Here is a 20255-nt window from a genome sequence, read left to right on the forward strand (position 1 = left end):
GCATAACACTGGCAGCCTGCGGACCTCGACTTTTTCTCAATGGGGAAAAAGTCAAGGGTCCACACCTTCCATGAAGGAAATTTGCGGACCCATGCACTGTCTCTAATAGAGAGGGTGCAGACCCCGCATCAAGGGTTTTTAACCCAAAAATTCTCAAAATTGACCCAAACAACTTAATTTGTTGCATTCTAATTTGCCTTCTTGTTGGATGTAGAGTGTACATCATGTTTGATTGGCAAGAACGGGAGCATGAGGACGTGGATCTTGCCGCATTGAATCACCAACCTTCGATCGATGCATTGAAGGCATGCGGCTTGTACAAATTCTGGGCCATACCTGGCATGAGGGCCCAGGTGGATTTCTTACAGTGGTTGGTAGACAGGTGGAGCATACAGGACCAGTGCTTCTTCATTGGTGGCCACCAGCTTGAAATTGAGCCGACAGACATATACTTTTTGACTGGTTTGCCTAAGAGAGGCGAAGACTTGACTCTATTCGGGACTAGGCTAGGTGGCCAGTCTGTCAATAGCCTCCAGCTAGAGTTCTGCAACAGCCATGCTAGAGACAAAGGGATAGACATTAAAACCATATCACGTCCTGAACTCATGGTGATCACGTTTATTGTTACCAGACTTTGTGGGAGTGCCGCACTACATATTGCCACCAGATCCCAGATGCGGATGGGAGTTGACTGCTTTTGAGGCACCATCTTCAACTGGTGCGATGCTGTGTTGGCTAATGTAAAAGGCCAACTGACCAGAGCCAAGAACGAACAACTGAAGACCTTTGGTTATGGGGCTTTGGTTGTGAGCTTTGGTTTGGAGAGGGTCCCAATGTTGCTCCCGTAGCACCTTACTGTTGGAGCTGGGCTTCCTCGAGAGCCCAAACTGATGCGATGGGTTGCAGTTATGGCCCGTCATTCGGACAAGGGGACAGAGGTCGTTCGATTCAAACCTGAGTATTTCCATTGGTTAGAAAACCAGGTTTTTGCTATTCAGGACTTCCCTTACACTGGGGTAGATTTTTGCGGTGACCCAGACATGGCTCTTCCACCAGGAGAGCAATGGGATGATTCAGGTAAAATCATTTTCAACATTTTCCTATTTTAAATTTTTTTGTTTTTATGTCGTCCCAAAACTGATAGTAAAAGTTTCAATGTAGATGTGGGTCCATAGCGACCAGCCGCTCTCTGGCCTTACATGAGGAAACAACCAGCTGCAGTGGCGCCAGCCCCACAGGACGAATCAGCAGAGACCTTGGCCGAGTTGGAGAGTCATCTAGAGCGCTTGACAGGGGACATTCTAGAGACCGACATAGATGACATTCCTCGTCGAATACAACGCTATGTGATTGGGCTCCCAAGACCTTTTAGGAGGTTCCTTTATAAGGTGGCCCGTACAGTGGTTTCTTATCGAGATCATCACCAGTGATAGGATGATCACCTATTGTAGACACATATGACATTTTTGCTTTTTGTACTTATCATTTTTGCCGATCATAAGGTGTTTTTCAACCTATGATTGAGGACGATGTATATTTTGACACACTTCTATATATATATCACTATTATCGGCTTATCTTGTAAATCATGTTATGGAATGCTTTTAAATTTACATGTATGAGTATTGCAAATGTCTACTTAACATTCGAGAAGCAATTACATCTGCTAATGTGTTTAAAGATCTTGGAATATGCTGATATTCAATATAATCAAATTCACGTTCCAAGAGACGCACTCTCAAAAATAATCTTAATAAGACTGGATTTCTAATGGCATACACTCTATTAAGCTATAATAAAACGAGTTCAGAATCTAACCTCACTCTCAAACTCCGAATCCCAAATGAAATAGATTCAGATAATAACTCAATCACTGCACTATACTCGGCAATGTTGTTCATTGTTTGACCGAGGCTTACCCCATGCATAGATACCAACTCGTCAGAGGGCGAATAGATAACCCAAGCTGCAGAAGGAATGTTCCGTGTATTACGACAAGCACCATCAGCGAATCCAATGTATGTTTGGAGAGGCATCGACATCTACAATATCAAGAGTAAAACCAAGATATGCAGGAATAATGACGAAAAACACTCTCTACGCTAAGCACACTTTTTAAACTAAAACACACCAGCTAGAAAGAAAACTATCCTAAATAAAAATATCCATACCCATTCTTTAAGCATAATACCTCTTCAGGTAAAGACCATTTCTAGGTTTACCTAAAGAGTCCCCGTCAAAGTCTACCAATTCATAGGCCCCTTTTTCTAGATTTCGCTTAACAACATAGGTACCATGCCACATAGGAACGAATTTTCCAGCGCCTAATTTATCATTAGGTTGATCATACAATAAGACTAGATCTCCTTTCGAAAAATTTTGAGGGGTCACATTTCAATCATACTGAGCTTTCATACGTTTTGCTTGAGTTTCGATCGCCAATGCAGCATCACGTCGATTCTCATCTAATTGAACCAAGTATAACAAACGTTTTTCCTCTTCGGAAGTGGCTGGAAGTAACTTGATGGCCATTTGCAATGACAGGATTTCTCATTCAATTGGTAACACAGCTTCCAGACCATAGACTAGTTGGAAAGGAGTGAACCCTGTTGACATTTTTTACTGAGGTTCGATACGCCCAAAGCACTGAAAATAGCATGTTATGCCAAGTCGACCGATTCGTTGAATCATGAAAACTAAAACTTTGTTGATGGATTCAACCAGACCATTAGCTTGTGGATAATAAGGAGTTGAACTATCGTGATGCAAGCCAAGCTGGCCTGTAAGTTCGATCATCATAATGTTTCGAAAATGACACCCATGATCAGTGATAATCACTTGTGGAGCACCAAACCTAGCAATTATATGATTGAACACGAAAATTGCAGTTGTTTTGCCATTTGCCTCAAATGTAGGCATCGCCTCGGCCCACTTGGTAAAATAATCTACCGCAAGGATGATATACACGTGCCCCCCCGCTGAGTGAGGGTTACATGTAATAAAATCGATACCCCATTTGGCAAAAGGACCAATGGCAATGATAGGGTGGAGAGGAGCAGGTGGAGCGCACATCTTTCGATCAAAAATTTGGTAGTTGTGGCATGTTCGGACCACGTTAATACAATCTTTAAACAAAGACGACCAGAAGTAGCCAGTGCGCAATATCTTTTGGGCTGTGGCATACCCAGACATATGACCGCCACATGCTCTAGAATGACAGTCATTTAGAACCCTTTCAGCTTCCTTATGACTTAAAAACATCGAAAAATAGAGTCTGCCCCACGGCGATAAAGAGTATCTCCAACAATTCTGAATTGTTGGGACTGGAATCGTATTTTTCGACGTTCTGACCTTGAAATTTCTGGTCGAAAGGATTGGGTTTGGAGATAAACTATGATATCCCAATACCATGGATCTAAAGTGTTGATTAGAAACAAGGATTCGTCCGCAATGGGCTCCTCCACCACAGTTTTCGTGTCAACATGCGGGAAGTCACACATTAACTCCGCAAAAACTAAAGATTTCTTAGACTTAGATTTTTCAAATTCCAAGTCGAACTCCTGCAGGATCACAATCCATTTGGAGTACTTGCCCCCTAGCAATTGCTTGGTCAAAATGTAGATCATAGGGTTGCAATCAGAGATTACTGTAGTTTTACGTAGTAAAATGTAGTGACGAAAACGTTGGACAGCTTGAACAGCTGCCAATGCCAATTTCTCCACATGTGAATATTTTAGCTCAGTTGGATTTAAAGTTCGACTAAGATAATATATCACATGTTCAGTACCGAATTCATCTTCCTAAACTAAGACCATTCCAATGGTGGAATGAGAGGCGGCCAGATACAAGAAGTAATCCTGGTTGTAGTTGGGAGGATGCAATAACGGTGCATGGGTCAATGCGTGTTTTAGTGCATCAAAAGATTTCTGAGCTATCTCATCCCAATAGAATGGAGTATTATGTTTCAACAACCAGGTAAAACCCTTTTTAACCTCGGCATAGTTAGGAATGAATCGTCGTAAAAAATTTGCTTTCCCTTGCAAACTTTGGAGTTGGCGAAGACTCGAAGGAGGAGGCAATTTGACAATAGCTTCAACCTTCGAGGGATCGACGCGAATGCCAGCTTTCGAAACAAAAAACCCCAGCAATCGACCCGTTTCTATACAGAAAACACACTTGTGTGGATTCAACCTAATCCGATAATGTTTACACCTCATAAAGATTGCTCGTAAATGGATGAGATGATCAGCTCGATGTAATGAATGAGCAGGCAAATCATCGAGATAGAGTTGCACAATGTGCTTGATGTCATGAAACGAATAAGACATGGCCCTTTGAAAATTTGCCCTGGCATTCTTCAGCCCAAAAGGTAATTTACAATAAGCAAATGTCCCCCAAGGACAAATGAAAGACGTTTTTTGTTGATCGGCAGGTAGAATATTGATTTGATTGTATCCGGAAAAACCATCCATGAAGGAGAATATTTTGTTGCCGGCACAATCATCAATGATTTGATCGATATAGGGAGTTGGGTAATTGTCCTTTGGATAGGCTCGATTAATGTCCCTATAATCGATACATATTCTTATTGTCCCTTGCTTTTTGTTAACCAGAACAATATTCGATACCCAATCTGTTAACGGAATCAGATAAATGAAACCTACTTTGAGTAATCTTTCAACTTCTGCGTTAATAGCAACAACTTTTCTTGGGTGAATCTAACGCAAACGTTGTCAGACGGGTTTAGCGTCCGGGTAAGTCTTGATTTCATGAACAAAAATTGCGGGGTCAATTCCTGGCATTTCCTCATATGACCATGCAAACACATCGCAGAATTCTTGAAATAGGGCCTTATATATTTGAATTTCATCTTCTGTACACGAGGCACCTATATGAATGTTTTCAACAATTCCAGGCTTAACCGAAATTTCAATAGGAATAGTTCGAGAGATGTTTCCCAAATTTAACTTTGAATCAGGATTTTTCATTGGATTCTGAGGTTCCTTGACATATTCAGTCATAAAAATTGATGAAAAATAATTTTCAAAACGATCATTCTCGGGTAAGAACGAAGATCTGTGATGGAGATCTTCCCATGGTAAATCATCTACACATAGGATTTCACGAATTTTCTCATTAGAGTGAACAAGTTCGGAAAACATTGTTGCATCTAAGCTTGATGTGAAAAGTGATTCCTCATGGACCACATTCATTAAGTCAATTTTGGTTGAAGATGGGTCGGTAAATGATTGCATGGCCTCATACGTAATTTCATATGGACTCAAAGGCATAACATCACAAAATGAGTCTATCTCAGATTCAGAAGGTATGATCCAAGGATCATCATAAACAATGGTGTCTGACGAAATCATATGAATGATTGCAAAAGAAGATGATGCGTTGATCGGAGGAAAAGGAAAAGTTCCCAGTAAATCGGCATCTTTAACTAGTCCTACTCCAACATCCTTATATGGGATAGTCATTTTACCAACATGCTGAATGCTTTCAGAAGAGGCTGGGTGTTATAGACATTTTTGGGCACTACAACCCCAAGCATGAAATGTCCATAAACCAAGGGCTCCTAATTCCCTAAAAGTGTTGTTCTAACCCCTAAAGGAACAAGGTCAACAGATTACAGCTTCTCCCAGAAGTTCTCCATGAAAAACTGCTCAGAATTGGTCAAAACAGGATCATTTCAGCTGCTCCACTGGCCAAGTGCATTACATCTCACCTAAATACATTGTTTGGGTGCGTTTCATTTCAAAAATCCCTTCTATGGGGTGCGATGGGTGAGAAATGACAAATGGCAGTGTCATTCCGCGAGGTGGAGAGGCAATGGAAGCTTCCAGAATCTTCTCCTGTGACACTTGCCTCTCTGAATTTGACCAAGGATGAGTAAGAGATCATCAATATCCAAGTGGAAGCAAGAACTATCAGAGGGAAGACACTAATCAAATCATAAGATGACTCATCTCCATTACAGATATCTATATATGGATCCCTCATCCCAGAGATCCAGAGGCTAGAATTTTGCATATTGTAAGGAATTGTTGTTGGTTTCTTGAGACAAACATCAGATTGTTGGGTGATCTAAGCTTTGTATGAGGTGAAGAGGGGCTTCCTTGCTGAGAGGTTGATGCTGGGTCAGAACAACTGGTTGTAACTCCTCTTGGCTCTTTCTTGTTTATCAATAAAAGCTATTCAAGTTTTCCTCCATGCTCTTGTATCATTGATGTTTGCTACATTTGTATGGTCAATTTACATCTGATCCTAGATTGTTTATGATTATAGATCCATTTCTTTGTATAGTGCTATGCTACTGTGATCTTACAGGTACTTTGTGAAGCTGGGCATGCAAGGGAGTAGGTAGCTAAAGACTATCAAAGAAGAGAGGAATCAAATCAGAAGATTAGCGCAAGACAAAGGTTGGTCTTTCTGTTCCTCTCTATCTATAATTCATAAAGGAAAAACGAAAGTAGCTTTTCTATGTTTGTTTCTAAGGCAGCTATCACACCTTAGTGGGATAGAGCAGTTCTATATAGACACTTTTCCCTGTAACAAAATGGCAACTCCACTAGGGAAGAATTAGTTTGTTTGCTTATCATTCTTTGTTGTCTGTTTCATAAACTTACAGGTAGCATTTGAACTGCATTTGCCATAACAAATGCAAAGTAGATAAATGATACTTCAATCCATCTACTGGATCTGTTTAAGATTTAAACAACTGATTCACAAACTATCTGATTGCCCTTGTGATAGCTCTTAGATCCTCCTTAGATCTACCCCTGATTGTTGCATTACTGATTGCTTTTTGCTCGGCCAAAACCCAAGAACTGAACTGCAAACTGTGACCCAGAACCCAAACAGAATCTCGTTTCTGGCCCAGCGCAGGCACTGTTCAGAGAATCTGAATTTCAACGCACTTCCCGAGTGGACAAGGTGCGTTGTATTTCAAATTCTCTTTGTTACAGGTGCGCTGATCAGACTACGCTCTGTGTAGTTTTGGTTTCTGTGATTCATTCTTTCCAGTTCTATTCCTGAATTTTGCTGCCTGTGATCAGTATATGTTTGTTTGAAACCCCTTTTCCTTGCTGTTATTCTGCCTCCTTTGTACAAAAGAACTATAGATGTTTTTGTGTGTTTGTTGAGTCATTTTCAGTTCTCCTTTGCAAAAGTAGCATAATCGTATTGTCGTCCTTTGATTTGAAACTATCGCAAGTGTCGATTTCAATCGTAGGAAAGAGTTTGATTGTTGTTGATGGTTGATTATCCTGTTACTATTGTTTTTGGTCTGAATTTGTAATTTTCTACTCTCAAGAACAAGTATTCATTTCAAAATCGTAAGGTGTTGTGATCGTCTCCATTTTTTATTTCGAAAAGAAACTTGTTGATATTTGTCGCTTGAAAAGAAATTCATATTTGTGCATCAACTTTCTTTTTAGCATTCATATACTAAGAAAGTCGAAAACAAATACATTCATGTGCATTTGCATATAGAAAGTCTGATTGGCTTGATTTAGGAAAGTGCATTTAGAGTGTGCTCTTTGCTCTTTGTGAAAAGATTCTGTCTTTCTTTCCTTAGTAGCTAGGATTTTCATTGCACAAAGAAGATAAAAAGTTTGTTTATCATCTTAGATTGCATTTTAGGAATTACATCTACATCTTGTGGTGACTCTGAAAGGAAAACTTCATAAACAAGATCAACTATAAAACAAATTCAATGAATCTAACAACGCTTTGGAACTTCACGCACAACATTTAGAAGTCTAGGCTAGAGATGTATTCCGACGCCGTAAAGCCTGGTAACTATTGTTCTCACTGATGGTTGGGTGATTCCTCCACTTTGAGGCGATAAGTTCCAGTACGGACTTGTGCTCCCATGTACCGTCGAGTATATTTTGGGAGACCCCAATAGGCTTAATCCTTTATCCATAGGAAGCCATGTATGCCGCCCTATCGATCGCAATGCACTGAACACAGCATTCGGGAAGATTGATTGCCATACCGTAAAAAGTATTCTGCAGTTTTGTGATTGTTTTGGTAATCCCTCTACCTAGATTTCCAGAGCAGCCCCTTTCGTTCCTTTTCAGACTCCTTAACAGAAAAGGTCCATCTGAGCACTTGTCACTTCAAGCTCATTAAAAATCGAAGGAGACTAGAGTCATATTTTGTTTTTTCTCGACTCTTAAAAATTGAAAAAACAAGTTGTGTCAAAGCGTCTAAAATTTATTTTAAACGGAATACTCATTACCCTTTCCTACATTGATCTTGGGTTGAGAAAATGGAATCCACCAACCAAGGAATTCCCCTTGGAGGAAATCCTAGTCCCTTCTCCTCTTGGGGATATGTTTGTGCACCCCATATGGCCACATTGTCGCTTCCAGGACTGACAATCAGCTTGCCTGTATGGCTCTTCTCAACCTCTGTCGTTCAGAACACCACAATTCCTGAACAATCAAATCAACAACTAGACGAGTCCAGAGTTACCCACCAACCTTCTACTTCCTCTAATTCTTCCTCTCCTCCTTCCTCTTCGCTTGATGGGGATGGTAAAGCCAAAAGTCAAGTACCCGAGGAGAAGAAGGAAAAGAAGAAGAAAGAGAAGAAGAAGAAGGAGCCAAAAGCGAATGGGGGCAAACGAGCATCGTCTAGCGAAAATCCACACACTGCACCAACCGGGCCTAAATCGCCGTGTGTTATTTTCAAAGGAGACCACTATCATAGAGATTATTCTTGCATCCCTTGGATCTTAAGGGACTGGTCTCCTCGTTTGCACAACCCGGTCTCATCAACCTCTGATGATCATGTTGAAAACACACCGTCGACTAGTGAAAGTGAAGCCCCTGGACAAAAAGGAAAATATAGATTTCCTTGTAAATTGAGCGAAGGCGATCATGCCGTCCACCATTGTCCCTTCTTAGACGAGGCTAAAAGAGTTTTGTACGATCGTCTGGTTTCACCGCTACGACTTCCTCCTGGATATAAAAAACTCTTATCGAGTCCGTCACTAGTTGAAAATCCAGCTGACCCGCTCAGGTGGTTGGCTGAAGCATCTATCATTGAAGACAAACCATCTGAACCCATACCAGACGAAAGTCAAAAGGTCGAGGCGGCAGTTGACCCGGTCTTGCCTTCAGAGGTTCCATCTTCAGATGATACAGTCACTGAAGAGAACGAGGATGACATCGTCCAAATTCTTTTCATAAGCACAGACTCCAATGAACATGGGGGCAATTTACCCGTTCCTTTACCACAGGAAGGAAGTTCGTCAGAGTCATACCCAACCGTCTATTCGGTCCCACCTCCAAGCAACCTAGTTGTCTCCTTCGACTAGAATTAACGAGGCAGACCCCGTTTACCAGCTAGTGTACCATTTCGAATCATTATTCAAATATATAGAATGGTTATGGCTGGTACCATCATAGATGAGGGGGCTTCTGTGAGTATCCTTTCCTCGACTGCTTGGAAAGCGCTTGGTTCGCCATCGCTTTTGCCTGAGATGAGAAATCTAACAGGCTTTGATAAAGGAACCAGTCGACCGTTAGGGATCCTTCCCAATGTGCCCATAACATTGAGGGGGAAAACCATTCACATGAACGTAATGGTAGTTCAAGGACCCCTAGATTATAATCTACTCCTTGGACAAGACTATATTTATTGCATAGGAGCAATTGTCTCCTCACTCTTTAGAGTAATGTGTTTTCCGCACGAAGGCAGAGTGGTCAAGCTCATAGACCAGCTTTCATTTCCCAGATCATACAGAGAAAATAGTCATATACCATCCCTGAATGGTCTTTTTACGCAAGAAATGTCTCAATCTCCAGTCCACCCGCCTGAAGAGCGTGAGTGATTTAGGGGACATGACTGAAACCCAGGGGGCATGCACCCTGGTCTGCTTCGACAGGAAAACTTTGGGTATAGGGTAGGTTTCCGCGAGAGAATATGACTAGTCTGTACTCCCGTCCGTGATTGGAAGAGGGGATTATTCTAGAACAAGATTCTCTTGTCAAAGTTACATGAGTGGAGTAGCCTCCTTCACTCACCTTTGTCTATTTCGGTAAACATCGCCGAAGAAGTGTTTTGTTTTCACTGTGAATAAAACAATCTTTGGGTAACCTGTAAGAGGTAGGCCTCTCCCGGTAAAACAAATGTTTTAACGGAAAGAAGAAGGGGTAACCTTGAAATTCTGTTTTATACCTGGGGGCATGCAAGCCTTTTGGCGTGCAAGCAAAGAGCGACTATTTATTTTTTAAAATTTGTAGGTCCTCTAACCCTTTAAACTCGTAGGATTGGTCGTTTCCTAACTTGCATAAAGAAAGGATGTGGGGCAAAACTCTAAAAATTGTTGTTTTTATATATGAGACATTCTTATCACACGACTGGATTAATCGAGCAGTTTTAGCACATAGTTCAAGCTCGTTAAAAAATAAACATAAGACATGAGCAAATGTTTCCCCCCGCATTTAAGCTCATTAAAAAATGAACTATTCATCGGTAAATAACCATCATGAATGTAGTACTTCAGCCATTAAAGCCTTGGTCGTGTTTGCACCATCACCTCCACTTTTGCGTTGGCCGATCATTCACCTCCATTTGATTGTTTACCCATTTTGAGGAACAGCTGCGAAGAGTGATTTCACTAGCCATCCTTGTAACACTGCCGTGATTGGAAAATTCCAAACCTTACCTGGAATCAGTTGCTATCCATTTTATCACTCGTTCCTCAAAAGACGAGTCTCCTTTAAGCTCTTTTCAACTAACTCGTAAAATATGAAAAGATTGCCAAGTCATTGGCCTCTCCAGCTCGTTAAAGGGACCGGAAGTGCTATCTCTCCTCTAAATTTTAATCTTTTTGGACCTGAGAGATTATTACACAAAAAGATCGAGCGCTTGTTTTGTTTGGCTCATTAAAAGTATCAAAAATTCATCCCTTCTGTATTGTTTTATACTTATTTGGACTTAAGGGATTAGATGACGAAAAAGGAATTTAAGAGTTACCTTTACGTTCCTTTTCAGACTCTCTAAAATTGAAAAGGACCGAATTATCTTTGTCGTTAAACTCGTTAAAAGTTTAATAGCAACAAACTTGTCTATAGACGAGAACGAGTTTCACTATCTCTAGGCTCGTTAAAACATAGCGATGGGTTTGCCCAAAGGGTAAATTATAGAACAAGCATATGTTATCCTCCTCAAGCTTGACAAAAATAAAGAGGTACTGGTCAGCAATGACTGGGGAAAATTGGGAAGAAAAATTGAAGAAACTTTGTTGGTAGCAAGTCGCTCTTGAACATGACACTTCCACTCCGCGTTCGAGTCGGGTTGGGTTGTTTCATTCACCGGTCACATCACCATGGTCCCATCATACCATCCACATTTGGGGTTAATGCTACCAATCCATCACATCAGTGTCACCAATATGTTCAAGAGAAGTCATTCAGAGAATTCACCTGTGTCTCACCCACTACCATACATTTATACTCCATTCTTTCATGACCGCCACCCTGAACCTTATATCACTAGATCGTTTTCACCTCCATTAAAATCATTTGCTCCGTTTCCTGTCATTGATGTGGGATTCATTAAGGCCCTCCTGTGACAGATCACTTTTTGTCGACATCAGCTCATTATCCAAGAAGTTGATCTAGGAACACCCGATTCAGTACTTTGAAGCTTGCATGCCTCAATGGCAAGTTTCTCACTTCTGGTGAGAGGTTTACATCAATGGCCTTCGGCCAAAAGATTTTGCATGGTGTTCGATGCCAAGTCCTTTATTCACACCACGTTAATTGTACTGCAGTACCTTGACGATCATTATCATTATCGGTGATTCCTCTCGCACCTGTTAACATATTACATCATTGGCTGGTAATCAGGCAATGTCTTTCCATGTTCGACTCCAGAACAGCTTTCACATGGATCGACTTTTACTTCGAGTGAAGATCGAATGAGATTGAAGACCCCGGATCTAGTTTCATCCATCCGGGCTGCGATATATATTTGGGGAAATAAAGACATCAAATGTACATCATTGCTGCACAGATAATCATCCAGTCAAAAGGATGATGGCTCTATCAGAATCATTAGTCTACACTCAGAAGATTGTCTGTCCTATGTACATGAAAATGAATTTATAAAGTTGAGCATGGGAATTCCCGCCTCAGCTAGATCATGAAAATATTATGAAGATAATGTATTGTATTGTATCTTATTACAGGTCTCCTCCCGGCTTGAAAGAACTTTGGATCCTCATAATAAAGCATTTCACCCGACATCAAAAGATTAATGACCTCATGCTTTAGGGGGCAACTGTTATAGACATTTTTGGGCACTACAACCCCAAGCATGAAATGTCCATAAACCAAGGGCTCCTAAGTCCCTAAAAGTGTTGTTCTAACCCCTAAAGGAACAAGGTCAGCAGATTACAACTTCTCCCAGAAGTTCTCCATGAAAAACTGCTCAGAATTGGTCAAAACAGGATCATTTCAGCTGCTCCACTGGCCAAGTGCGTTGCATCTCACCTAAATACACTGTGTGGGTGCGTTGCATTTCAAAAATCCCTTCTATTGGGTGCGATGGGCGAGAAATGACAAATGTCAGTGTCATTCCGCGAGGTGGAGAGGCAATGGAAGCTTCCAGAATCTTCTCCTGTGACACTTGCCTCTCTGAATCCGACCAAGGATGAGTAAGAGATCATCAATCTCCAAGTGGAAGCAAGAACTATCAGAGGGAAGACACTAATCAAATCATAAGCTGACTCATCTCCATTACAGATATCTATATATGGATCCCTCATCCCAGAGATCCAGAGGCTGGAATTTTTCATATTGTAAGGAATTGTTGTTGGTTTCTTGAGACAAACATCAGATTGTTGGGTGATCTAAGCTTTGTATGAGGTGAAGAGGGGCTTCCTTGCTGAGAGGTTGATGCTGGGTCAGGACAACTGGTTGTAACTCCTCTTGGCTCTTTCTTGTTTATCAATAAAAGCTATTAAAGTTTTCCTCCATGCTCTTGTGTCATTGATGTTTGCTACATTTGTATGGTCAATTTACATCTGATCCTAGATTGTTTATGATTATAGTTCCATGTATTTGTATAGTGCTATGCTACTGTGATCTTACAGGTACTTTGTGAAGCTGGGTGTGCAAGGGAGAAAGTAGCTAAAGACTATCAAAGAAGAGAGGAATCAAATCAGAAGATTAGCCCAAGATAGAGGTTGGTCTTTCCGTTCCTCTCTATCTATAATTCATAAAGGAAAAACGAAAGTAGCTTTTCTCTGTTTGTTTCTAAGGCAGCTGTCACACCTTAGTGGGATAGAGCAGTTCTCTATAGACACTTTTCCCTGTAACATTGGGTTGGACGAAAAGTAATCCAGCTGGTCTATTGTTACGATCTTTCCATTATGTGGAAACTTTATAACCTGAAAGACCGATGAAACGATAGCTGTCATAGGATAAGACCAACTACGACCCAAGAGAAGGTTGTAATCTAGAGGGGCATCAACCACCTCCACATCTAGATTAACAGTTTTTCCTTCAACCCCTATAGGTAAATCCTGTAGAATGCCAAAAGGATGAAACCCACAGCCATCAAAGGCCTTTAGAATCGTCGGGGATTGATTTAGTGAAGGAGAACCAAGCGATCTCCAACATTGTATCGACATAATACACGTTGAGGCTCCCTCATCAATCACAGTCCTATGAATAGGCCTGTTTTTTACTATCACTGGGATCTGGAAAGCCATTTGATGAGGTAAGCGCGGTGTACTATTTTCTAGATCGAAAATTATTAGGTTCGAGTCCTGAACGTCAACAGCTCCTATAGCCGACAAAAGTAATTTACGTTGTGCTGGACATGATTGCAGCACTTCCAAAGCCGACATTGCTGAAGGTGAAACAACTAAATCCTCAACAATGTTATAGTTCTGAGCCGCTCTCGCATGTGGATTGAAAGCTGACTTTCGAAGTATACCCTTGGCGGGCGGTTTGATTACTAAGTCTGGATTAGGTTTCTTGATCTATAGTGGATCGGAATCGGGAGCTGAGGTTGATGGGTTAGAATGAGAAGATTCTACTTCTTTACCATCAACAGGACTTTTACTACCATAATCATGCGATCGAGTCGCAATCCTAACATGGGACATCATCAGTATGGGTTCTTCATTGGCACTCGAGGAAGAACCTATCATCTTACTATCTTGACTTGGAAAAGGATCCTTCAAAACAGCAGGCATTTGGGAACCTTTGACAATCTTCGCAACCTCTGCACGATGAGGGAAGTCTCTTGTAAAATGCTTTTCGTCACAAATGAGACAAGGATAATGAGGTTTGCGTTTCTCATCATTTGATTCCGCTTTTTCAGGTTTCTCTTTTGAATTTTTATCCGTTTTATTTTTCTTCTTCCCTTTCTTCTTACCAGCGGATTTTGATTTGGCTGTAGATGACTCTACAACATGAATATCGGCGGAAATCTCTACAGAAGAATCTCCTGTCGGGGAATCTGGCAAGGTTATGATAGGAGAAGAATTCTTGGAAGACTTCTTCATACTTTTGGTGTTAACCGTACCAATCATACCGTTAGCGGCATGAGACCTTGAAGGAGCTGCAGCGATTTGAATTTGCTTAGGAAGATCGGGGATTTTCTCGTGTAACGTACCTGACTGAGTATAAACCAAGTCAAGGTACTGTGCTTGAGCAATTACTTGCTCTTCAGTAACGACTCCGGCCTTAGCTACATCCTCAATGATCTTTGGCAATAAAGATTTTACAAACCATTCAGCTAAGATCTGATCCGGAATAAAAACCTTCACTAAACGCCGTCGACATCTCCATTCATGAATGTGATCTGAAATGTAAGTGGACGTCGACTGCTTTAATGAAGTTAGTAATTCCGTGCCATTGTCATATCTGATTGGCAATTGAAAATGAGTTAAAAATGAGGTAGCTAACTAAAGTTATAAAAAGTGCTTCGCGGTAACTCAATGTACCACTTGGCCGCAAGACCAATTAGAGTGCGTTGGAAAAGCCTTAGACGGATTGAATCATCTGAAATGGAGTTAGACGCACACCAGAGGTGATAAGTCATCACATGGTTCGACGGGTCCTCTCCTGATTTGCCTTCAAACTTAGGAATATCACTAGGCAACTTATTCGGCATTGGCAGCCAAAACAGAAGATAATTAATGGGATCGTTCGTTAGGCGTGACAAGTCAGGCAAGTCCAAAGTTGCGATAAATGGTAACTAACGATTAGGGTCCCTAAAACTCTGGGTCATGAGACCAGCCCCAGGAGGAGGATATCTAGGATAACTAGGAATAGGAATTACATTCGGGATATTGTATCCTCCCAGAAAACCAGGATTAATCGCACAGTATTGGGGTTGTTGAGGTTGTTGATATCTGTACCCAGGGTATGGTTGATACTGATAGACTGGCTACTACACAGCAGGCCCGAATTGGTACTGTCCTTGGTACGGTTGATAAGTAAATTGTGGTTGACTTGTGACAACCGTACTTGAACCAGGTTGTCTTACAAGCATCTGAACCGAAGTTTGAATTGTGGATCCAGACAGAGGTAAAGATGTCTGAGGAGTAGATACATGAACAGTAGAAACCAGAGCTGTTGATACTCCAGAAGTAGGTGGGGTAGATTGAACAGATGTTGCAGCAGTTGCAGCAGCCGTTTGAGGTGGAGTACGAGGCGTACTAGGCCCAGGCTGAGAAACTACCGAAGGTACAGAAGTTTGAATAGTAGACTGGACAGGTTGTTGGGGTGAACCAGAAACTAAGGGTTGTCCAGTTTGAGATGACAACTGTACATTTGGTTGCAAGACCTATTGAGTTTGCGATGGATCCCACACTAAATTCATTCCGGGGTACGGACCCATAACAGGTTGAGAATATTGAGGACCATAACCGAGTTGAGGGTAGGTTTGATAATTCAAAGGTACATTTCTCGTTCCTTGAACATATGATTGACCAGAGGGTGGATGGAAACCTTGGTTCAAGTACTGACCTTGGGGTTGATACCCTTGAGGCACATACTAATACTGGGGTTGACCTTGAGGTACATATTGATACTGGGGTTGATCTTGAGGTACATATTGAGTCTGGGGTTGACCTTGAGGAACGTACTGTCCCGTAGGTATGTACTATCCTTGAGGTTTCCCCCCCAGGTGATAATTAAGGATTTTGAGGCTGCCCCCAGGCGGTACCTGGCGACCTTGAGGTTGAGGATTAGGAATAGTACCTGACATCATGAGAATATCTTCTACACTTAACGGCTTAGTACCATTGTTTCCAGTTAATAACCCTTGTTCAATGGGTTGAGGAGATGCTCCTGCAAAAGTACCAGAAAGTTATTGATACCCAGAGGGAACAGAAGGACCGCCGTACAAAAAGGATTCTGGCGATTGAGTAAACATGGACGACTATCTTGACATGTTTAACGGGGGATAGTAACCTCTAGGTGTTGGGTGATAAGGAACAGGAGGTGGTGAAAAACTTAGCCCTGGGTTTTCCAAAAAATTAGTCAATGAAAGATACCAAGCACTGCTCCTAGGTGGACTGTAAAAAATTGATTCACGCTCCCTTAGTTCAATAGCAAGTTGATTTTCAGGGATAGGGATGCCTACTTCTTCTTCTGGAGTAGCAAGTTCTTCAATAGCTATAAGTCCAGAAGGAAGATTTTGGGTAATTATTCTTTCTACCCTGGGTGAACCAGGACCACTAGAAGTTGGAGAGGTAAACCCCGATGTTGGAGTAGCAGCAAATTCACTTTCAGGTTTGGATATTTCAGGTTCCTCACCTATATCACTAGTAGATGAAAAGCTACCACTAACTTTGGAAACAGACACTGATTGTGGATTATAATCTGCTACTAAAGCTTGAAAATCAGGATGTACCACCAAAGAAGACTCTCCTTATTCAAGTGACCCAACTCTACTATCTCTAGGAGTTACGAGGGCTCTTAACCCTTCAGGCTGGCTCGGTGAAAACTCAGGAGGTTGGCCACGAAGTCTACGGGACTTCCTCGGTAATTCAGCCACGATTAAAAATTTTTAACTACTTCACACGTAAACAAAGTAAAATCTCAATGAAAACCACCTAAAGCCTCTAAAGAACCAAACAAATTTTAATCACACACCTAAAGGATCTAGGTGATCAAACACACACAAACAGTAACTTTCCGTACTTAAGACGCTAGTTGGTGATGAAGCCCAACGTCGCAGAGTTCAATACAAAAATGGCGGTTGGAACAGTTACCCCGGCAACCTGCTTAATGAATAGACTGGCACAAGTTTCTCCACTAAACCATCTCGAGTGAAGAGAACCCCCCAGAAAATCCAAGTGAGTCTAGCCGACGTCTGCTCCAGGTAAAGTGGGATCTTCCCACCACTGTCACCTTAGGAAGAATCCTATAGAATATAGTCACTAAGGTTACCAACGGAAACAAATATACCTGGGGGAACAGTCTATGATCCGATATGCATGCAAGGGCAGAGTAACAAGCTCAATCCCCTTGAAGGCTCCTTGACATAATCCAAGGTTTACCAACAAGTGACCCCAGGCTGCTCGACAATGGTTAATCCGAGGTTTACTGTTTTTAATACGTGAATATCGGGCGTCGTTCCCAATGAGGAAGGATTGATTCCCACACTGGTTCGAACACGATCTCGTGCTTCTCCTTTAAGAGGAGCTTTCCCAGAGCATAAATGCAACAATTGGATTTCTCTCCTACTGCAAGATACAGCTAATTGTTTGTTTTACTGTCTTGGAGAGTTAATTACTCCCTACTCCAAGACACTAGCCTAAGCTATGTTGGTGTATCAGAGCCCTAAAAATAAAAATATTACTAGATAGATTTTACTTTAAGCGTTATTTTTATTGGTTTTTGTTTAAGTCAATAGGTGCGGAGATGAAACTCGTGGTGTGAAGGCTCGACTCGAAATCACTAAAAAATGCACTTAAGATGATTAAGCAATCTTTTCCCTTCAATGAACTTCTAGCTAGGAAAGAGTTTGAGAATGCAAATACTTGTAAACACAAATCTTTCTTAACAAACAAATTAAAAGAAGAGCTTTTTGTCTTTTCTAATGCACTCAAAACGAGACAACTAGTTATTTTCACAAAAATTTCCCTTTTCTTTCAAAACACTCAACCACTAAAAAAACAAACTTTTTTTTCAAAAGAGATTTTTTTATTTTTTATAAAACACTCAAAACTATGGAAATGACTAATTTTGAGATCTATAAACTATAAAAAACTATTTGAAGTCAAAGCTTACGAGATGTCTTTTTCAAGGATGTTCTACTTAGCTACAAGCAAACTAAGGACTAATTTGTCCAGAATCACAAATCAGTCAAAAAACAACTAATTTTTGTTTTCTTTTGTAAAAATGAAATCCAAACTTTTAACACAAGCTTTTCAAAGTTTTGTGAAGAGAAAGCACAAGGTGGATTCCTCAACAAAGGTAGATTTTGCAGATGGTTAGTCTCATAAGAAGGCTAGTAAAAACCAAGGGGATCTGAGGTTTCTACAGCTTCTAAGCTCAGAGCTACTACAAGACCAAAATGAAAACCAAACCCAACAATCAAAACTTCTAGGAATTTCACCTAAAACCCTAACACTAATGGAATTAACCTAAGAAAAGCTTCTGACAAGTTATATGCAGGTTTGGGCAGGGGATAATAACATCTAAACAAAAACTAAGCTGACTAACAGAGAAAATCTTAGGTTTTCCAAAATTTTGACAGGGTCCGCAGGCCCACAGTTAACACAGGGGCGGTACTGCTCTGTGCTAAAAGAAAAAGTGCGGATAGGTCCACACTGTGTCACAAGCTGAGGGTGCGGTCCTCTCCCAAAGTTATGAAAAACAAAAAAAATCCTAGATCTACTAAATCTACCCATTTCCACACACAACAAGGCAAAAACAGAAACAAAAACACAGTTTCTCAGGTCAAAGTAAAAACAAGGAAAAAATCAAGTCCCCAGCGGAGTCGCCATTTTGTCACACAAAATGAGTCGATCTTGCGGACAAGATAGACCTTCCTAGAATCTAACAATATCTAGTGACAAGCAAGCCAATCAAAAACTATCTTTCTCTAAATATGTATTTATAAACAAAGGCAAACAAGTGTTCAGGCCTACCTTGGGTCCAATGCAAGTTTGTGGAAGCCTTACTCCTTTGATCCAAATGAGCTCACTTGTTACGAATCTGCAAAAACAAACAAGCAAACAAATTAAATAGCACCTGAAAATCCAATATCATAAAGCATACTTAACATGATGATCAAGGAATTCATGAAACAAATGACATAAGACAATTTGTTGAGAAAAATGAATCTGATTGTATTAATTCAAATCAAAGAAGAACTTTACAACCTGTGCCTTGATGCTGTACAAGCTCCTCCCAGGGTCCAACAAGAAGTCTCCTCTATTTTGACAAGTTTCACTCTCTTCCCAATGAAGCCAAAAAGGTATGTGATCTCTCCTCTCAAGCTTAACTAGGAGGTCTCAATTCCACCAGCATTTACCCTCAAAAATGTTAAGCTTCTAACCTCCCTAGCAACCATCCCAATGCCTTAATTTATAGTGCAATGGAGGGAAGTTACTAGGTCCTCATTCAAAGGGATAAAGCCCTCCTTCAAAGGGATAGCTCCTCTCATCAATTAGCTCCTTCTCTTTTGGGATGCATGAACCACCTAAGAGTGACCAATCCACATCAAAATTCCTTCTAGAATCATCTAGAATTAACCCAAAGTTAGTTTTTTAGAATAAACTTGCGCCTTTTTGACTTTCACAGGGGTTCACACCCACCCCTTTAGGGACAGAGCGGGCAGGTCCGTAGTTTTTATGAACAAGGGGTGCAGGACCGTAGGCAATAGTGAGAGAAAGTGCGGAACCAGAGCTTTGTTGATTTTCAATGTCTTTCTCTCATTTTCAAAGCTTGACTTGAAGAGCTGAGGTCTGAGACTTGCTTAGGAGGACAGTACAAGTGATGATAGACCCATACTGACTGCAAATAATCATGGTGACGATATTTTTGTGTAACACCCGCATTAATCAGTCCAAATGAAATATTCTAATAAGCATAAGTGCCCCACTTTGTCTTGAATGTAGTTTTCAGTTGGTCATTTGGATGTACTAAGATTTTATTATAACCTGAGAATCCATCCAAGAAATACATTAGCTCTAAGCCTACTATTGATTGAAAACTCTGTTCCATAGGGGGTAATAGGAAATTGTCCTTTTGTCAAGC

The sequence above is a fragment of the Pinus tabuliformis genome, chromosome 5_1, assembly GCF_031772625.1.
Source record: "Pinus tabuliformis cultivar Carrire ecotype Pingquan chromosome 5_1, CPIR1, whole genome shotgun sequence".
Taxonomy (NCBI): Eukaryota; Viridiplantae; Streptophyta; class Pinopsida; order Pinales; family Pinaceae; genus Pinus; species Pinus tabuliformis.